Source organism: Sphaeramia orbicularis, chromosome 10, assembly GCF_902148855.1.
Source record: "Sphaeramia orbicularis chromosome 10, fSphaOr1.1, whole genome shotgun sequence".
NCBI lineage: Eukaryota > Metazoa > Chordata > Actinopteri > Kurtiformes > Apogonidae > Sphaeramia > Sphaeramia orbicularis.
Window position 1 is genome coordinate 8,171,012 of NC_043966.1, and position 19,612 is coordinate 8,190,623.

The 19,612-nt window shown below is 37.2% G+C and overlaps 1 protein-coding gene across 1 annotated transcript in view; it reads right to left on the reverse strand.

Annotated features, from left to right (window-relative positions):
• The window catches only part of fam13b (family with sequence similarity 13 member B), a 106,563-nt gene extending 87,696 nt beyond the window's left edge, over window positions 1-18,867 (reverse strand). Inside the window, exon 1 of the mRNA XM_030146196.1 lies at window positions 18,614-18,867. The gene's annotated coding sequence lies outside the window, so the exon portion shown is untranslated. The remainder of the gene's footprint in view (window positions 1-18,613) is intronic.
• Window positions 18,868-19,612: the final 745 nt, after the last annotated feature.

The window sequence follows — 19,612 nt, forward strand, 5'->3', positions numbered from 1 at the left end:
GCACAATGAAATGAGGATTAATTTGAGCACATAAAGAGCAAAGAACTGACTGTTCCCAAACCAATGCACTGCCAGGAAAAGTGACCCTAAAAGGCCTTTAAAGTGAGGATTTGGCCAGAAACGTAACAGTCCAGAAAGGCGCTTTATGTGTTCTGTCCGACTGTGTGTCTTAATCCCTGATGTCATGGTTGACGGACTTTTGCTCAACAATGAGGGACATTGTGAGAATGGAAACAGAGGAGGCAGAGCAGCATCCTAAGAAAGAGAAAAAGTAAGGAGAGAAAAAAACAGAACCAAAGGGCCAGAAGGGAAAGGGCCCAAGTAAGAATATGAGAAGCACAAAAAAAGAGACAAGTAAAGAACAAGACAGAAGAAACAGGATATCGATAGGAAACGGATACTTTAAGACCTTCTCATGAGGACTTTTTTAAACAGAATTTAAGTCTGTTTTTGGACAAACTGTCTTTTTTATTCAAGCACTGCAGATAAACACATTAAGAAAACTATTAAAGTTGTGAACACATTAACTGGTGCAATTATTTTAGGTTTGAATTGGCTGTGGTGTGGTCAATTTATTTCTTTAGGCTCCCCATCATTAAAAGTAACATGAAGAGAAACTAAGTATTTACATTTATTTTGAGTTTTTCTAAATATTTACTATTATTTACAATTCATAAGGTCATGGAGAATATTGAAAACAAATATTAAAGAGAATATAGAAGGAGGATGAAGACATTTTCTTAATAACGGTCATGGCTAGATGCACCTTTTTATGGATTTAATCCTTCTGCTTAACTGACAAAATGCAGCTGGACTAAAACTGCAATCTCATGATTTTAGATGGTGATTGGTCATTATTTGTCACATAATCTGCTTTTCAGAGGGATCATGGAGATCATGGCTTTAAAAAAATAACAGGGTTTTCAAAATGTTACTACTCAGTTTGGTTTAAAAAGGACTGTTTAGCAGGGTAATTGTGTTATTTTGCACAATAACACTAAAGGGTACACGGTATTCGACGGGACATTTTAAAGACAATTTGACAGATTAGTGTTGCTAAATGACCTACATTTTTACTTTAAAATTAATTTTTGCTTAAGTTGGACCATAAGGGATTATCCAAAACAAGGAGCTACTTCATATTGAAATAAATGTTGGAATGTAATCTATTAAAGTTCGCTCTCTGATGGGACATTACTCTGTTTTGACCCTAAATTATCTTGAAGAGTTTACACATCACATTAAAGTGTAAAGGCGTCTCTTGTTCTTGATGACACTCCAGTAGGACACAACAAGTCCACATAATCTATGTATGTGCAAGGAAGTGATATGGTCAATATGGTAATAATTTTGGTCCAAAATGATGGAAAAATTAAGAGCTTCTACTCAGAAAACAACAACAAAAAGTACCAAAACACAGCAAAGCCTCCAGAAAATAGAGAAAACTACCAGACACCTTAGTTTGGTGTAACTCACCTATATCTTATAACAGGTTAGAAATTTGTGATTCAGAATGTGGCTCATGACTCAACATCACTGTATGTGGGAATTTTTTGGCCTGATCACTAAACCTGGGGTGGAAATTTGGGTATTATGACATATGCGTGACATTTACATGGATTGAAAGCTAAGCATTCTAAATGTGGTCTTGTGCAGAGGTAGGTTTTATTGAGGAATATAGTTAAGACAGAGAGTTAGGCTGAATCACATTTTCCCAAAATGTGAATATGAAGTAAAAAGACATCATTAGATTGACTTTAAAGCTGTACTATCAGAAATCATCTTGCGACCAGGGAGTAAGACCTCACACATTAATAAATATAAGACTATATAATGACTAATATCTAATTCTATCTAATCTAATATTTATCAGACATACTTAATTATTAGTATTGATTCATAAGACAGAATTTTTGAGGCCTCTAAGACATCTTGGAATGTGCTATTTCAGATACGAGCATGGCACGAACAGCCATAAATATCACAAAAAAAGCTGAATTCAATCATGTTAGTTGCAATAACAGTCTCTACGCAGAGTCGGAAGTAGCTAAGTGAAATACGGAGAATAGATAGATCCCATTTCAGTTTGATTGTAAAATTGGTACCTGCACACATCCAAGGATAAAAGGTATAATTGCCATGTGTCCTTTAATAGAAAGGCTAAAGGTTCAACACATTAACTGCAATAACTGACTGCTTCGAGTACTTAACCCACTACATGTCCTATTCAGTAAATGTAGGATTAAGATGCAGACACATGGAAGGAAATATTTCGTAATGTGAAGACGTTTTCTCCATAAACAACTATCATATGCATAAGATGAGAACAAAAACACTTGGGGATTTGTCCGTAATCTGCCAAATAGCCTCGTTTCCTTCAAAGTGCATGACCAGAAAGTGATAAAATATTCACAAGATGCAATAAATAAATCAGGAACTTTCCTCTAACTTGCAGCATGTTCCAACCCCCCAAAATATTCCTACACAGATATCAAAGTACTGAAAGTCCAAACTGCCAGAGTCAACCAACATCAGACTGTTAGGGTGCGTTAAGTCATCTAGTCAAAAATCAGCCACACATAATTAAACTAACGTCACATTAGTTTTAATACAAGCACAAGAAGAAGGCATGATATTTAAATTTTTGCTTTTAATGAGAATCTAAAGTAGGGGGTGTCAAACTCATTTTGATTCTGGGGCCACATTCAAACCATTATCTCAAGCGGATCAGATTAGTAAAATAGTAACGGTGAAAAAGCAAAATTACACAATAAAAATGTTTACAATTACAAAGTAGCTTTTAAATAAAATGTGAATAACATCAACAACCACGAACAACCAATATTCTGCCTCAGTTTATCATTTACGCATGTCCATTAACAACTTACAGATGACAGTGGATCTACAAATACGCAAAACATTTAATAATGTGGCAGAATATTGATACAATTACACTTACTTCTCTTAAGACATTCCACGTTGTTTATATTTGTTCAGGTTATTCGCATTTCGTGTGAAAGGATAGTTTTTAAAGCTAAACATTTTCATGTAGTTTTACTTTTTTACACTGAAACAAAGAGGAGAAATTTTGAGTTGTCATTATTTATAGGTTATTATGATAGTATTTTACTGGTCCGATCCACTTGGGATCAAATTGGGCTGTATGTGGCCACGGAACTAACATGAGTACGTCACCCTTGATTGTTAATATCTTCAGTGTAATATTTCCATTTCACAAATTCATCTCACTGGTCAGATTGGACCCTTTGTGCCACATGTTTGACACCCATGATCCAAAGTACGTGAAATCACAAAGGGCAGAAACCACCTCGGAGTCAGAGAGGAACCCGGTGAACTCTGAACCCTGCCCGAGTTCTCCATAAACCCATCAGAAAGAGGATGAATGCCTGGTATGTCTGCATGTGTACGGTGTTGACTTATTAGGTCTATTTTGCAGATATACATCCCATGACCCTGACAGAGACGTTCTGCCCTATGCATAACTTCCGTGTGCGAACCTGACCTGTCACACCCAAAAAAACAACACATCGCACATTAAGGCCAAAGCAGTGACTACGGGTTAAGGTGTGAACTGTATGAGCACAAAAGCCCAGAAACAAACAATTCTAAACAACCTATTGACCAATGGATGGATGGCTAAGCTCTTTATTTGCTTTGCCATACTTGGAATGAAAACAACACATTTCACTGGGTTGACATGCACCATTTTTGGCTCAAATGGAAAAATAAATAAAAACATACCAGCCATGCACTAAATGGACAAAAGTATTGGGACACACTGAATTCCGGTGTTTGACTGCTAATGGGGTCTTAGCTACAATACCATAATGTCAAATGTGATAATGCCATTTTACTGCTATAAATATCATTGCAATAAATATTTTTTTAAATCTTGTTTTAAAACACTTACAAATCAGAATCAGAATACTTTATTAATCCCCGAGGGAAATTATCGTGTGTTACAGGGGGAAATTATAGGGCTTCAGCTTGTTTTTATTCAATTTTTTTGGTAATTATAATTGCTTTAAATGTTTTCCCTCTTGATTTCTGAGTATCTGCCACATTCTGACCATAAATAAATCATTTTAAGGTCACAAGAACAATCCTTTTAACTTAATTTGACATGTATGGTGCTAATTATCAAGAACACACATGAACATCTTTATCACTATAAAAATGCCATGATAACATTTAAGGGGAATGGGAAGACCTACAAGTTGTAAGTGTGACGTGTCCCAATACTTTTGTCTATACAGTGCACAAGATAATCTGGCACCAAATGAAATACTTTTAACTCCCATCTGGACATTGACACATCAAACCAAAAGAATTATTAAGGTGTGTAGGCATAAGAAAGCCTGAGGCAAACAGAGTATCAATAGATACAGGAAATGGAACAGATTTAACACCCAACAAACACCCACACAGATACGAAACCAGATACAAAACCAGCCAAAAAGCAAACGGCAAACTTTCCAGGGCGCAATGTCGGAGGTTCGGCGATCATATCTGACATGTCGTAGCAAGTAAGAGGTGATGTGTGATGACCAACCTGATTCTGATAGTAAACCACCAACTCCAGGTAACAGAAGTTTACCTTGTGTGTCCTGTATTTATTTAGCAGTGGTACCACCAGACCACACACACTGTTTATACGCACACACACTTTAACTAAGCTTTAAATGATATCTGCAACTTAACTGAGTGTATTGAAGGCGCTGCAGATGTAGTGATTATAACCTCAACTTTGAAACTCATCTAATACCCCAGAAGAAACAGATAAAATAATAAACTACAATTAAAGCGGATCCAGGTGTATCAAAATTACAGCTGTGTTTATTGTGGCGGAAACACTAAAGTTGTTTTTTTAAAAGGACGATGGCTTAAGATTACGGCCAAAATACTAAACAATGTGCGGCTGATTATTATTTTTTTGGATAAAATCACAGACAATTATATAAGAACATAAATACAGTTAATATAGTCTAGGTTTTTATTTTCTAATATTTAATAAGTAGTTTCTATTTTTTTTTTGGGGTGTGGTTTTCATAAAAGCCTTAACGAGTTCTTACCACACTTACACATTTTTTTTTTTTTTTTGGGGGGGGGGGGGGGGGGGGGGGTTTAATGTTCCCATCCCACTGTTGATTAATAATTCTCATTTTCACACAAGCCTGCAACACACTGAATAAGAAAAACTGTTTGTTATTTGATTAACACACATGAACCACACATTTGTCAGTTTTTCCAAGTGTGACTCAATATGTTTGTCATACGGTCATTATGACATTATGATGCATTTCTTGAGGGATTTAAGTTGTTTTTTGCCAAATTTCTGAGAAGAAAAATAAAACCCAAATTTCTCAAAGTTATGACTTAAATTCATTCATGTCCAATTCAATCATGTGAAATTTGTTTGATAAAAACTTGTTTGAAATAACTACTAATATGAGTGTTTAATAGGTGTGCTCAATAAAGACATGAATTACTATAATTGTTAGTTTGGTATTAGGTTAAGCACATCCTGTTTGTCTACATTGGTGACTTAGCTGCAGATCGGATCACATTTTATGGCCAATTCATGCAGAAAACGAGGAAATTTCGAAAGGTTCACATACTTTTTCTTGCCACTCTAAGTCATATCATTATTTGAACTATGTTATCATACAGTTTTGCAGATGTATGTTTTGTATATATCCACTGAAACATTTAATCTAAACTGGTTATGCCTTTATACCTGCTGCTGTTGGATTTTTCTAAAGGTAATGAAGACATCTCCCTAACAGACATGAGCAGATCAGGATGTGGTGTAGATATAGAGGGATGAAAGTAGGGATAAAGAAGGAAACACAGATTTATGGTGCATAAACGAGCATCAGAAAGAGAATGTCAGAGGAGGATTAAAGGGGGGGGGGGGGGGAGCTGCAGGGGGAAAAGATGTGACAGGGAAAAGGGTACACAAGGTGAAGAGAAGAAAGGCAGTGAAGCCAGTGTTTGCCCTTGAATCTCCATCAGCCATAGCCTACTTATGCTGCTCCTGCCAGGCTAGCACCGCCAGTGATAAATTAATAAGCACGCATCTTTGGGGAACATGGGCTTTTTTGGGCCTAGTTATCTCTGATCCACAGCATGGCAGAATCTTCCTTTTACTCATACTGGAGATGTAGCGAATGCCCGGCAAACATATTTTACATTTTACTGCGAAACTCCAAAACTGACTTCTCTGTCGTACTAAATTGTCTTAACTTTTAGGAAGAGGAATCTGAGGGAAATGGTTGTTGTCGGAGATGAACAGAGTAAAAGCTTGAGCTGTGCGCTTCAAAAAATGTACCCTGATGGTAAACTCAGAGAAGAAGAAGAAATGTGTTCACCGGTTCACCAAAAACTTGCCGCTTGTTTCTTTTCTGGTAATGAATGTGGGCCAGTTCTGTGGCGTTTCAAGGAAGAAAAAAATATGCATTGTGAGAAGTCAGTTTGCGCGTCTAGGAATAGTATTGCGTGTTTTTTTTTTTGATAATTCAGTAACTCATGTGATTATTTATCAGTTGATGGATTAATTAGGAATACAAAAATAATTACTTACACCCTTTAAACAAACTGAAAATACACACTTCTTCCAGATTTAAGAGTAACACTTTATACTTAACAGTATGTTTTTGGAGGTGGAGGGGTTTCCCTTTGTTATTATTGTAAGTACGAGGGACTGACACAGTATACGAGGGCTTTTAAGGAGAAATGATAAGATCCATTCTTCGCTGGCCTCAGGGTCTATGACGCTGGAAAAGGCCCGAATGCCCACAATGGAAACACAAGTGTTGCTCTGTATCTGAAAATGTAGGAGTGAAAGCAAAGCGGTATTTGCATAAAGTTTGCTTTGTTGCCATTCTGGTGAACAGCCACACAGACCCTGTTTATTTCTCAAACAATCAAACATTTGGGAAAGCAAATAACGTGAATACATGCTTCACAATTTGCAAAACAACTCAAGGATTTTCCTTTCCATCCTAGGACTTCAGGAACAGGCAGTACTTGAGCTAAAGAAAACATAACGTCCTGCGCACCTTTTAATACCCCTTGGCCAAATATATCGTAAAATTCTGTTGAAAGTTACTGCCCTATAATTTAGATTAGATTGTCTTTGTGTAAAATTTATTAACTACATATTTATATTTGAGAGTACTCAGATCTTAAAACTGCACAACGCCATTGGACCTTGAAAAAGTAGGTCAAGGTGACTTGTTTTCAATAGGCTTCTGCTCCATGCCAAGATGGATCCACAGTATAAATGTGGCGCCGATATCTCAATGCATTCTTCATATAACGTGATTATGTTGTTGACTGGACAGACAGACGGATGGATGGACAGACGACAAAATGATTACAACACCCTTTTGACCAGAAGTTGGCCGAGGGGGAACAAAAAACTATGCTGTGATTCATCAACTGCACATAAAAATGCCACATTATGGATGGAATATGGTGTTTTCTTCAGGGAAGAGGTTCATTATTCAAACAAAACAAAACATATTTATTTTAAAGCAGCCAAACTTCAGTGTATACACTGTATTTTTCCAGGCTACACTGCATCAAAGGTCGTTGCTAATATTAATGTTAATAGATAAATAAGTGCATTTAAATAACTATAACCCTAACCCTAGAGGGATTTGGATAGTCCATTTTATCTACCAACTTTTTACGTAATGTGTTTTTGCTGCCAATGAAAAATAAAGCTGTCTTCACTGCAGGAGTGAACAAAAAGAATAAACCAAAAATGACATCATTCATAAATAAATGAGGAGCTCAAAAAGAAGGTAAGAAAACTATAAAAAGGGGAATAAATAATCAATAAATAAGTAAACAGAAAACAGCACCAGTTGTGGGATTGGCTATTGGCCAAATCTGCTGACAGACTGACTATTGATGCATTGTCACAGTCTCCTACACACTGACATTTCAACAGTGTTACAAGGTTATCAGCAGCCAGACTGAGAGACAGGGAGGTAATAAAGTGGGTATGACACCATTTTACCATCTAAGTTTGTAATACTTCTGTAGTACAAATCCTGTATTTAATTAAACACTCCATCTGTCTCACTGAACACATGGTACAATCATTGGCCAGAAGCCTCCTATTCATCTGCCCAACTGATCTCTGCAGTTCCCTATGGGCCAGTCAGTGTTTGGATGTACAGGATTGGTTGTTTCTTTGCATTTTTTTAAGGTTTATATTTTATTTAAATACAGCTGGTTATGTATTTCCTGATCATGATGTAGACCATTAGCCGGAACACGTTGGTCTATATTAAGAATGAAACACAGTTCTTCTACACATCAAGTGCTGCTGGAGTTCTTGACCTGTACTTGCTGTGAACACTGAGTCATTTCATAACTATTGGATGTTAAGCAGACATACAGTAGGTCGAAGCAGGTTGACAATGTGAGGTGGTGAAAATACATTTCTGATGCTGTCCCAGATTTTGTCCCAATTTTGCCTGTGGTCCCGAGTCCAGGTCGACGGTCGTCTGAATCTCTTAGGACCACTTTACTTTTTTTTTTTTTTGCCACGAACAAAGATATCGCTACATTTTCTCATCTTTTCACCTTGGAAAGCCTCGCATCACAGTGTTTACCTGGCTTATAACTCACACACATCTATACCTTAAGACCAAACATCACCCCGCCCATCTCCTAAACCATCCCGAACACAAAAGAAAACCCTGAGCTCACTCCTAAATGGTGTTTGGTTTGACAAATTGGTATAAATAACACACTGTGCAAGCGATTACGATCAATCCTGCGAGTACATGTAAAAGATTTGTGCAAATATTTCATCAGTGCGTTATTGTCTAGCAGATGTGTAACACAAATCCACAAGTGTGTCTACAAACCAGCTGTTTGCACCATTTTCTGCTACGTGCTTCCTCTGCACAACTGTGAGCAGAGCATTATGGATTTTAAGTGTGTCTAAAGCGGCTAAGCTTGCAATAGTCTCTGGGTTCAGCCTCCTCTCAGACAGTGACATTGAGCCTTATTGATTTACTATTGATCTGTATCACCTCGCTCTTTTGCTGTCTCAAACTGATGGAAATTTCCAGACCACTGCACACTAAAACACCAGCCAGTATGTGTTCAATCTGAGCTGCTTTTTTATTTTTTTAAATAAATAAATTCTCCATCTGTTGTCGTATCCTTTACACGCCTGACGGCTTTGTGAAAGCATAACTGGTGCAATGAACGGAACCAAAGTGATTCAATGAAAAAAAATCCCATATCTTCAGTTAAATAGCATTGAATAAACAGCCTGTTCTCTGTGATACAAAGGCTGAATAAGATTCAATGGATGCAGGACAAATAGCTTACACAGGATAGTACAAGTCGTGTCATTTCCATCTGTGTGAGTGTGTCTGTGTGTAAACAACAGATCAGAACACCAGCTGTGAGAATACACTGACAAATGAGCAGACAGGGGAGCATGTAAACAGTGACGAAGCAAAATGACAGTGCAAGGATTGTCTCTTGGTGCAGATGGGAAGTTACAGGTCACCAAAGTTCTGTTTTGGCTTTGTTTCCTACTTTAATTTGTGTTTTTGATGTGAATTTCAACACTATTTTAGAGGATACAAAGGGATTTGACAACATAAATTATGTAAAAATCAGTGGGAACTGGATGCCCAAATGCTGTTCTACACCTCAGTCAGAGAGCATCATGACGATTAAACTGAAAAAGATCTAGAAATAATGATGATCAGATATTGACTTGTAAAGAACACGCACCTGATTTTCTGTTTAAACTGCACCAATTAGATGTCTATCTGTTTAGCCCAGGGTTGCAAACATACGGCCTGTCAAAGAGTTCAATCCGGTCCTCGGGATGAAATTGAGAAATGCAAAAATTACACTGAAGACATTAAGTCAAAGGTGTTTTAGTTCAGGGGATACATACTGCCCAATGTGATCTAAAACGGGTCAGACCACTAAAATACTAACACAATACCATATAAATAATGACAACTCCAAATATTTCTCTTTGTTTTAGTGTGAAACAGTTAAATTGCATGAAAACGTTTACATTTGCAAACTATCCTTTCGCAATAAAGTGTGGAAAAACTTGAACAAATATGAACAACCTGAGATGTCTTAAGAAGAGTAAATGCAATTTTAACAATATTCTAACTGTTACTAAATGTTTTGTGCATTTGTAGATCCACTGTGATCTGAAAGTTGTGTTAATAATAACCTGAGACATAATATTGTTGAGACTGCACTTATTTTTTTGAACAAATTTCAGGTTGTACATGGTTGTTCAGGTTATTTCCATTTTCATAATATAATTTAACTTTTTTCACACTAAAACAAAGACAAAAATGTGGGTTATTATGTTATCATTCTACTGGTCCGGCCCACTTGAGATCACATTGGGCTGAATGTGGCCCCTGAACATAAAAACTGTTTGACTCCACTGGTTTAGGCACTACTTTAGAGGGAGTCAGAACAGTGGAAATAAATTGTAACCTACATTGTTAGGCGTTTGTATCTGTATTTACATGAGACAGCAGTAGGTTGACAGGAAACCAGAGGAGGAAAAAAGGTCATGGAGAACCCAGAGTTTATGATCATGCCCCCAGCTAATCTGCTTCTGAGCTTCCCTCTCAACACCAGAAGGTTGTGACAGTTTTAGGTGCTTCTAAGCCAAACAGATCTCCAGTGTTATACATGGGACAGCGATGGCAATTTATCACGGCCAAAGTGCTGACACATGTGACGGGAAGAACAAGACAATCACTGGAAAGTAGCCATCGATTACACGAAATAAGAAACGTCAAATCTGTAATGATATAAAACGGAGAACAGCAGCAAATATTCACATTTGAGGAGATAGAGCTATCAACTGGTTATTAAACTGACGGTGTAATTTTCTGTCCATCAACTAATCGATGCAGCCATCAAACACAAGGGCCGAGCGATTGGTCTATAGGGTTGTTACTGTGAAATACTGCTTAGCTGTGGCTCAGGGGGTAGAGGAGGTTAGCCATAAACCAGAAGGTTGCAGGTTCAATTCCAGGCACCTGCCGTACTGGATCCCAAGTCGCCTTGTAAAGTACAATAACAATACAAGTCAATTATCATCGGATCAGGAGATTTACTTAAGAACAACAATTTAGGTCAAGATTTCAACCTCCAAAAATGCAAGAGTATTTTAATGAAAACTAGAGCTGCTGAATGTATCAAATTCTACAAACATCAGCCAGTGCAAATAAATAACAAAATAAGAATGTAATGTAAAAGGTGATATGTACACATTGCACAAAAATGTATGTTTGAGTACACAATTGGAATACTGTTCACATTAATTGTACTTTCATTACATTATTTTGCTGCTTCGCAATTGATATTTGCATTGCACATATTTATTGGAATGTGTTAGTTGTTTTGTTTGTTATTATTTGTATATATATTGTAACTGTTTGTTACATCGTGGCTTTTTAAAGCCAAAAGTCACCCACTGAAATGTCATTAAGTGCATGTGTAATGACAATTAAAAAAGTCTCATGTCTTGTCCATAATAATTGCAATATGAATTTTTCACCAAATCACGCAGCCCTAAACAAAAGTAAAGAAAGATCGGGTGAGTAGTTCAGAATAGGCTGTAAATAGCTTCAAATGTGCAATGATTTAAAAAAAAAAAAAAAAAAAGCAAAAAAAACTAACAGTAAGTTTAAAAAGTAGAAACATTATATAAAAAATGATAGTAGTGTGATTTAGGGGTGCTACTGGTGGGTTAATTTGCCATCAGCTCTTTCGTTTTCAGCATCACTCGACCTTTAGTTCCATTATAAGTGAATCTACACCAGACATCATCATATTCCAGTCCTGTAGACATGCTCGGAAATTTAACACTAAAAGTCTGCGTTCGAGACAAAAGGCGCAGACCTCCCAGACAGGCAGAGTTCTATCCTCATCCATCTGGATGAAGCCATGACTCTGGGTGTAGGGTGAATCAAATGGCAGTGGATCAGAAGCAGGTGCTTTTAATCTCCGGGTCAGCTGCCAGAAAACAGACATTATTACCCGAGTGTCCGAGCCAAGCTGTGCCACTGCCAAGGCGAAGCTATGAAAGCTCAGCGCTGAGGTCAAGGTCGAATTAATCTGTTAACTCCTGTATGTGCGGCGCGTTAGGCTAGTCCATCAGGTAAGAGAGGATCATCAGTATTAAGTGAGGGGGGTGATATCTCCATGACCTAATTGGCTTCTGATTTTTTTTAAGATGGAAAATAAAGGAAAAGATCCCACATAAGTAGGTCTGAAGCACTGAAATGGGCCCTTAAATGTAGCTTGGACTGAAATGTCTATTAGATGTAGGACTTTGAGAGGACACTGAGGAGGGAAATAATTAATTCTACTGAAGAGTCCAACATGTAAAGTCTGAGGTCCTAGGAGTTTTCTGATCCCAAATGACAAAGATTTAAGTCGACCAACAACACATAAAGTAGAATTAAAATTCACAGACACATTGTAGCTCAATTCCTTAGAAGCGTTAGTCTGTTTGCTTAATGATTCCGCTCACTGGTTCTGCGACATCGTCATATCAAACGCATCATTTATGTACTTTGGTTAAGAAGCCTCTAAAGCCCCCAGGGGGCACTGGGACACCACTGGGGGGTTTTGGAATGAGAAATGGGAGCATTAGTTTGTATAAGTATCAATATCAAGCTGCATGTTATGTCAATGGTGAATCACCATAACACACCCCACACCCCAAGTCCTCTGCAATAAGGTATGTCACGGTACCCCCCCGGTCTTTGGTAGTAATATCCCTTGCAGGAGGGTCACGATAAGGTAAAGGGGTGTTTGCTCAAAAAAGGTTGAGAAACACTGCTCTAAAGTATGGTTGCAATTCACCAGTAAAGACAACACTAGGGCCATTTGGTATAGTTGAAGAGCTTCCATTATGATAAAGGGGGAAATACCTCCAACATGCAGAAACATTTAGACCCACAGCATCCAATTAAACTGCACCGATGGATCATCTTTGATTGGCTACTTAGCAAAGGGGGCGGTGACTCTGGAGACGGATACTACAGCAAAGCAACCTCGTTGCAGTCGCTAAGGCAAGGCAAGGCAAATTTATTTGTATAGCACAATTCATACACAGGAGTATTCACAGTGCTTTACAAAAATGGAAAAGAGACAGGTTAAAAACACACAATTACAATCAAAACATAATCCAAAAAACGTAAATAATAATCAATTAAAATAAAGCGAAAGAGAAGGGTGCAGATAGAACGCTTTCAGTTGTACAGTTGAACAGAGCCGTTTCAGCCTGGACTTAAACATTGTCAGAGGTCTGTCTCACGTCATCAGGAAGATGAACATTAAACTCCTCCAGGTTCTATCGATACTGTTAATGTTAGCACTATTTCACAGTGTCGACCTGCTTTCACTAGTTTTTATGAATAAGCTCCATGTCCTACAATTACATTTAGATGACGACAAGGCTCAGAGGCTGCAAACAAAGCCACTCGTACTATAGCCTATTCCCTAATCCGATGAGAATTGATAGAGACTGGAATCGATAGCCTAAGTGATATCAACAACGGAACCAGAATCAGCAAATTCTTATAGATTTTTATCCCTACAGACACAGGATGCAAAAATTTGTCATCGCATATTTGGAGTCGTGCCACTTCATTGCACACTCATGACTTGACATTTTCTGCAGATGCCGTTCACTTCATGCACTGTCCTTAACCCTGGGTCTGTGGTCTACGGCCCAGATTACATCAGCACAACCAGCAGCTCAGCAGAGGATTTCTCCATCTGCCTTCCTGAATCCTTAAGCTGTGGCCTTCTGCTTCGGCCGAGCTCATGTGGTGGATTACGGTACTTATTCACATCACTCCAAATAAAGCTCTGGCAATAATTTACAGACCACCGCATTAACTATTTATAGTGAGTGTTTAAGTAAAAGTTACATTTTTGTTTATTCTGGAAAATGCTGTCAACATTTCCATAACATTTCCAAATATCTAAGCGAAAATACGGTCATTTAAAGCACAGAAAATTTTCAAAAATGCTGTGTTTTTAGATGTCAAATAAAGCAAAGAAACAAGTTCAACTGTATAATATTATTATTTTGATACAGGAAGACTTCATGAATTGGAAATCACAGTTTTCCTGCATCTTCTCATGCTTTTCACCAGTCTTTCACATTGCTGTCGCCCGCTTTATGCCGCTGCCGCAAAAACAAAAGCAGTTCAGCTCTGTTTGATGGTTTTTTCTCATCCATTTTCCTCTTGATCACATTTCAGGGATTTTCAATAGGGCTCAGGTCTCCTCGATTCTGAGTGGTCTCTTCATTTCTTCCAGTGCTATTATGTCAGAGGTGGCACACATGCATTAAAGAAATTAGTTTGATCCCTATGAAAAATTGAAGGATTTCTCTCTATATAACACTCAGGAAAAAGATTGCGACTTGACAAAAACCATAGCCCTATATATCTGCCAATGCAATTTTAACGACTAAACGCCGGGATTCTCTTCTACATGAAGCCGTTAACAGCAAGTATTTACATATTTCTATATAGAAAAGGCACTTGTTCTTACTGATACATCACTGGGCTGTCTTTTACTACCGCATTTATAGCTGTGAAGGCTTTTTAACACACACACGTGAAGTCACATTGATGCTAACACAAGTGACAACTTCCTGTCGACTATAAATTACGATCTCAAACGGTCTTCCTCTTGTTTGCATTTCGTCTGCTTATAAACCAATGAAACACAAAGATGTTAACAGAAAAGTGTAATCCGACTTTTAAGATATAGATATTGAGACTCTGCACACAAATTGCCGCTGTAGTGTCTTCTCTGATTCTCTTATACAAAGAAAAGCACTAGAAAATGTTATATATTGTGTTATTTCAGGCCTGAATAGTGAATCTCCATTCACACAGTCTCTGAGTCGGGTCAGTGTCGCTCTGCATGAAACTACCTTCAGCCCATTCTGGTTTTACAGTAAACCAGAATAAACATCTACTCTATTTACATTTGCATTTCACTGCACTTTGTTTCTATTATACTTTTACAACTACTTGATTTTACAGCATGCTTAGATTGTCATGTTACATGTTAGTCTCACTGGTTCCAACACATTTTCCACTCAAGACCCAAATAGAAATGTAGTGGCCCCCTCACATCTCTATAGCAGGATATTTCTATATCTCTCTGTAAACATAAAATGTAAGATGTATAGAAATGAAGACTGAATTTATATTGTTCATTTAATGCAACATGAGCAAAACAAGCCCTAAAATCAACAAAATGAACCAAATTATCATAAAAAATGGCAAAAATTCACACACAAAAAAAATTAAGTTCATGAAATTGATAAAAAATGAACACAAAATGAAAAAAATAATGAAGAAAATTGGTAAAAAATGACCAAAAATGTACAAAATTATCAAGAAAAATGAAAAAAAAAGAACTCAGAATGAAATAATCAAGAAAACAGGTTAAAAAAAATTAACTCAAAATGAACAAAATAATGAAAATTAGGGGAAAAAAATTATTCAAAATGAACAAAATGAACAAAACAATCATGAAAACTGGTTAAAAAAATTAACTTTTTTTTTTTTTTTAAATCATGCAAAATGAACAAAATAATAAAAAGATGTACAAAATAATAAACAAACAGGCCACCCAATAAAACGGTTCCTCGACCCTAAGCTTGGGACATTTCCATCTAAATCTGCAGAAAAAGCATTAACTGAATGCTTTACTATTAAACCAAATGAGGTTTTATCCAGTAAGCTGGTCAAACATATTTTCTAAACAGGTGCGAACATGACCAGACTGGGATTAATCTGGTGAAATTCTGGCAGTGCGCATATAGCTTTAGACAGATTTGGATCACGTTTGGTTTAGCTTGGCCCGAGTCCACAGTGTCTAAAGCAACCACTCAGTGACCTGGAAACAACGATCCCACACCGTAGGCAGCTGGGTGGGTAGAACACGGCGCTCACTGCTGTTTTCCTTCCATATAAAACCCATGGGTTGTTTCACATACGCAGCCTTATCTCACACCACGGGACGCTGGGGAGTTTTGACACTAGTGATATGTGCATACGTGAGATCTTTCACGTCAAAAGGGCCACAGGTTCAGCCTCTGGCCGATAAAACCTAAAAGTAACAACGCCAGAGTGTTTATTAACAAGTGCGGTGCCTTGACAAAATGAAAAAAGAGGAAAATACTAACGTTAAATACGCTGCCTGATCAAATACCCAAGAGATTGATTTACAATAACTTATCATGAGCAGAACTGAGACACAGCTGACATGGACATCAATAGTATTAGTCGAAATTGTGTTACTTTGACCCACTAAGCAATAGTTTCAGTCACAATTCTCCAACATCAGCACCACTGCAGATCTGACCTTTACTCACATCCACCTATAGAATCTCTTACACAATAACTCTGTTGTTTTACTGAATGGTTAAACTTTAAAGAACTACAGGTCAAATTTTGCATGACTCCAGCAGATAACGCATACAGTTTGTGGTTTGACAAGAACAGCTGCACGCCAAACTAAACATCAATGCACATTACAATATTATGTTTTATGACACTGGATTTGTCTTTGAAAACAACGTATAAGCAATGCATACATGTTCAAAGACCGAAACAGCCACCAGAAAACAAAAACATACTGATCTAAAATTCTTTATAATTTCTGAATCACTAATTCTATCAATATATGTAAATAATTCACAATACACTGACTTTTACATTCAAGTAATGATAAACTATGATGAAAATTTGAGTTTTTCCTTTAGTTTTCTCTGTTTTGATTCAATAATATGGGAATTTACTCTAAGCTTTTAAGAACGTTGCAATGACCAGGAAATTGATTACAGGAAAAAACAGGATTTTAGCTGAAAATGCATAATGTAGAGGATAATATGATTTTTAAAAAAAATGGTGATAATCACTTAGGAAAGATTAAATATAGAGAAATATTCATTTGAGAGTGTCCAGTTCTTGGTCTATGAGGGTTAATTCATAGTTTTAATAGTGCATATGCAGAGATTCATGGCAGGCACTGGTTCATTCTGTATTATCACCAACATTGTTTGACTAAATTTTAATTCTCATTGGACACTAATAGCTTTCATAGCATCGCTTAAATACTACTATCAATCAAATTTAGGGCGTAATACAAAGTTAACATTTTGAGTCTCAAGGCATGCATCGCTCATGTACTGCCTTTGCACAATTTTATCATTAATAACAGCATTAAGTTGTGCTATACAAGTCTAATTTTAAAATTGTAATACTGATTTGAGATGAAAAATAAACCTGAAAATTTGAGTTACATTGAATATAGTAATTTTTTTGTGTTAAAATGAACTTTTTGTATAGAAAACACACTAGTTTAAGAACTGGCATTAAAAATCATAATATATAACACATTCTGTAACAGTTCCCAGCAGTGGATTTTATGCATACGGCAGTTTTATAATGCCCTGCTTTATATATTGCACTATTGAATAATGGGTGACTGAATATACAGCTACAATAATGTTATTTAATACAAAATATATGCAATAATGGATCGTTTTAAAGAAGTCCATTATCAAAATAGATGATTCAGTCCCTAATACTGTACATTCACTGCTGTTTTCCTTACATAAACTGTGTAATTACTTTCATTTTGTGCGAAATATAATGACATGTATTCGACCTAATCCAGTGTAATGGCCGGAAACGATTATGCAATATGCAAAGCATTGGAATTTAAGTCAAGCTCGGTTAAAATAATTCACTCACATATCGTTATAGCAAATTCCATCCGTCAGATAGAAAACATGTTCCTGAGTAAATTGACATAAATATTTCAGTGACAAGTCAGATCCATAAAACACCAGAACATTCCAGCACAGATAGAAGTAACCGAGCAGGAAGCATCTCTGAACAGAAATAAACCAGCATCAGAACAGACCGAAAACGAAACAACCAGCATCAGAAGAACCGGATAAAACCAAGAAATAAAACTCTAACACGGACGAATGTTTCTTGTTTTCTTTTTTTACTGATAAAACCAGGTGAATATGAAGAGTCCGATGCAAAAACTGACTAAACCAACTATGACAACAAACACGCACAAAAACAAAAACCTCACCCGTGTTTGCACATTGCACATACTTCAAAACGTTGTAATTATTTCTTAAAACAAAGGTTTTATTTTATTTATTTTTCGGAGTTAGCCTGCTGTGCCTGCGCAGGAGCTACAGATGTGATGGAACTGCCTCTACTGACTAGCTAGCAGTTAGCCGTTAGCAGTAATTAAAGATAAATTAACCCATTACATGTTAGATAAAATGTGAACCTGGGCGTTAACATGTAACTAAACTCACAACCAAGGTATAAAAATTAATAACTACGCCATGAGACTTAAAGTGGGCTAAAAAATAATTAAATAAATAAAACACAAGACGTTAAGTGTAGTTAGCTTAGCAGGCTAACATTAGCTAGTAAGATGCTGAGTGAACGGGAAGAAGTGCTAGCATGGGAAGCTAATGAAGGTACCTTACCAGGTCAAAACAAACAGCGACGGAGAGCAAGATGCATCAATTTCTTGTTTCGTTTTTGTAGCCGACGTCTGGAGACACGGCAACTTCGACGGAATCAGAGTAGATGGAGAAGAAATAACGTCGGTAACATGTCAGGAGACAGTGGAGATGATGTGGTTCCTGTTTAGTGCTCGGACTGGGTCGGACGCCCGTTTGCAGGTCGTTGCTTAGTGAGTGTCTGCCTGTAAGACACACACTCACACACACATACACAGACTCACAGTGACACACACAACAGACTCACACACCCTCCAGGGACGAACCTGCCAAATACTGACCCCGCCTCCCTGATTCTGAGCACAGCGGGAGACAGCTGCCAAATACTGACCCCGCCCTGCAGAGTGGAGGCAGTGCACGCGGACACACAACATCATTTAGGACCACTGGGGGGGGCGAGGGGGTCTGGGATGGAGGGTGAGGGTCCACATCAGCTCCAGCATCCAGTTCTCCTGTAAAACTAGTTTAAAATCAAATGAGTGTTAATTCAACCAGGGTTTCAAAAAAACAAAAAACAAACAGGGTTTACATACAGACCAATGTGAGGTGATACAGGTCTAAGGAAGAGGAGTAGGGCCACTGGGGGAAAAAAAAGCATATATATTTATTTATTTATTTATTTATTTATTATTATTCAGAGAAAAAAGTCAGGATTCTGAGATTATAGTCAGAGTTCTGAGAAAAAAAGTTAAGAATTCTGACTTTAAACTCAGAGTTATGACTTTATTCTCAAAATCATGACTTTAAACTCAGAATTCAGACTTTTTCCCTCAAAATTCTGATTTTTTGGTCAGAATTCTGGCTTTTTCCCCCTCTGAATTCTGGCTTTTCCCCCCTCTGAATTCTGGCTTTGAACTCAGAATTCTGTTTTTTTTTTTTTTTTTTTCCTCAGAGTTCTGACTTTAAACTCAGAATTCTGACTTTTTTTTCCTCAGAAGTCTGACTTTAAACTCAGAGTTATGA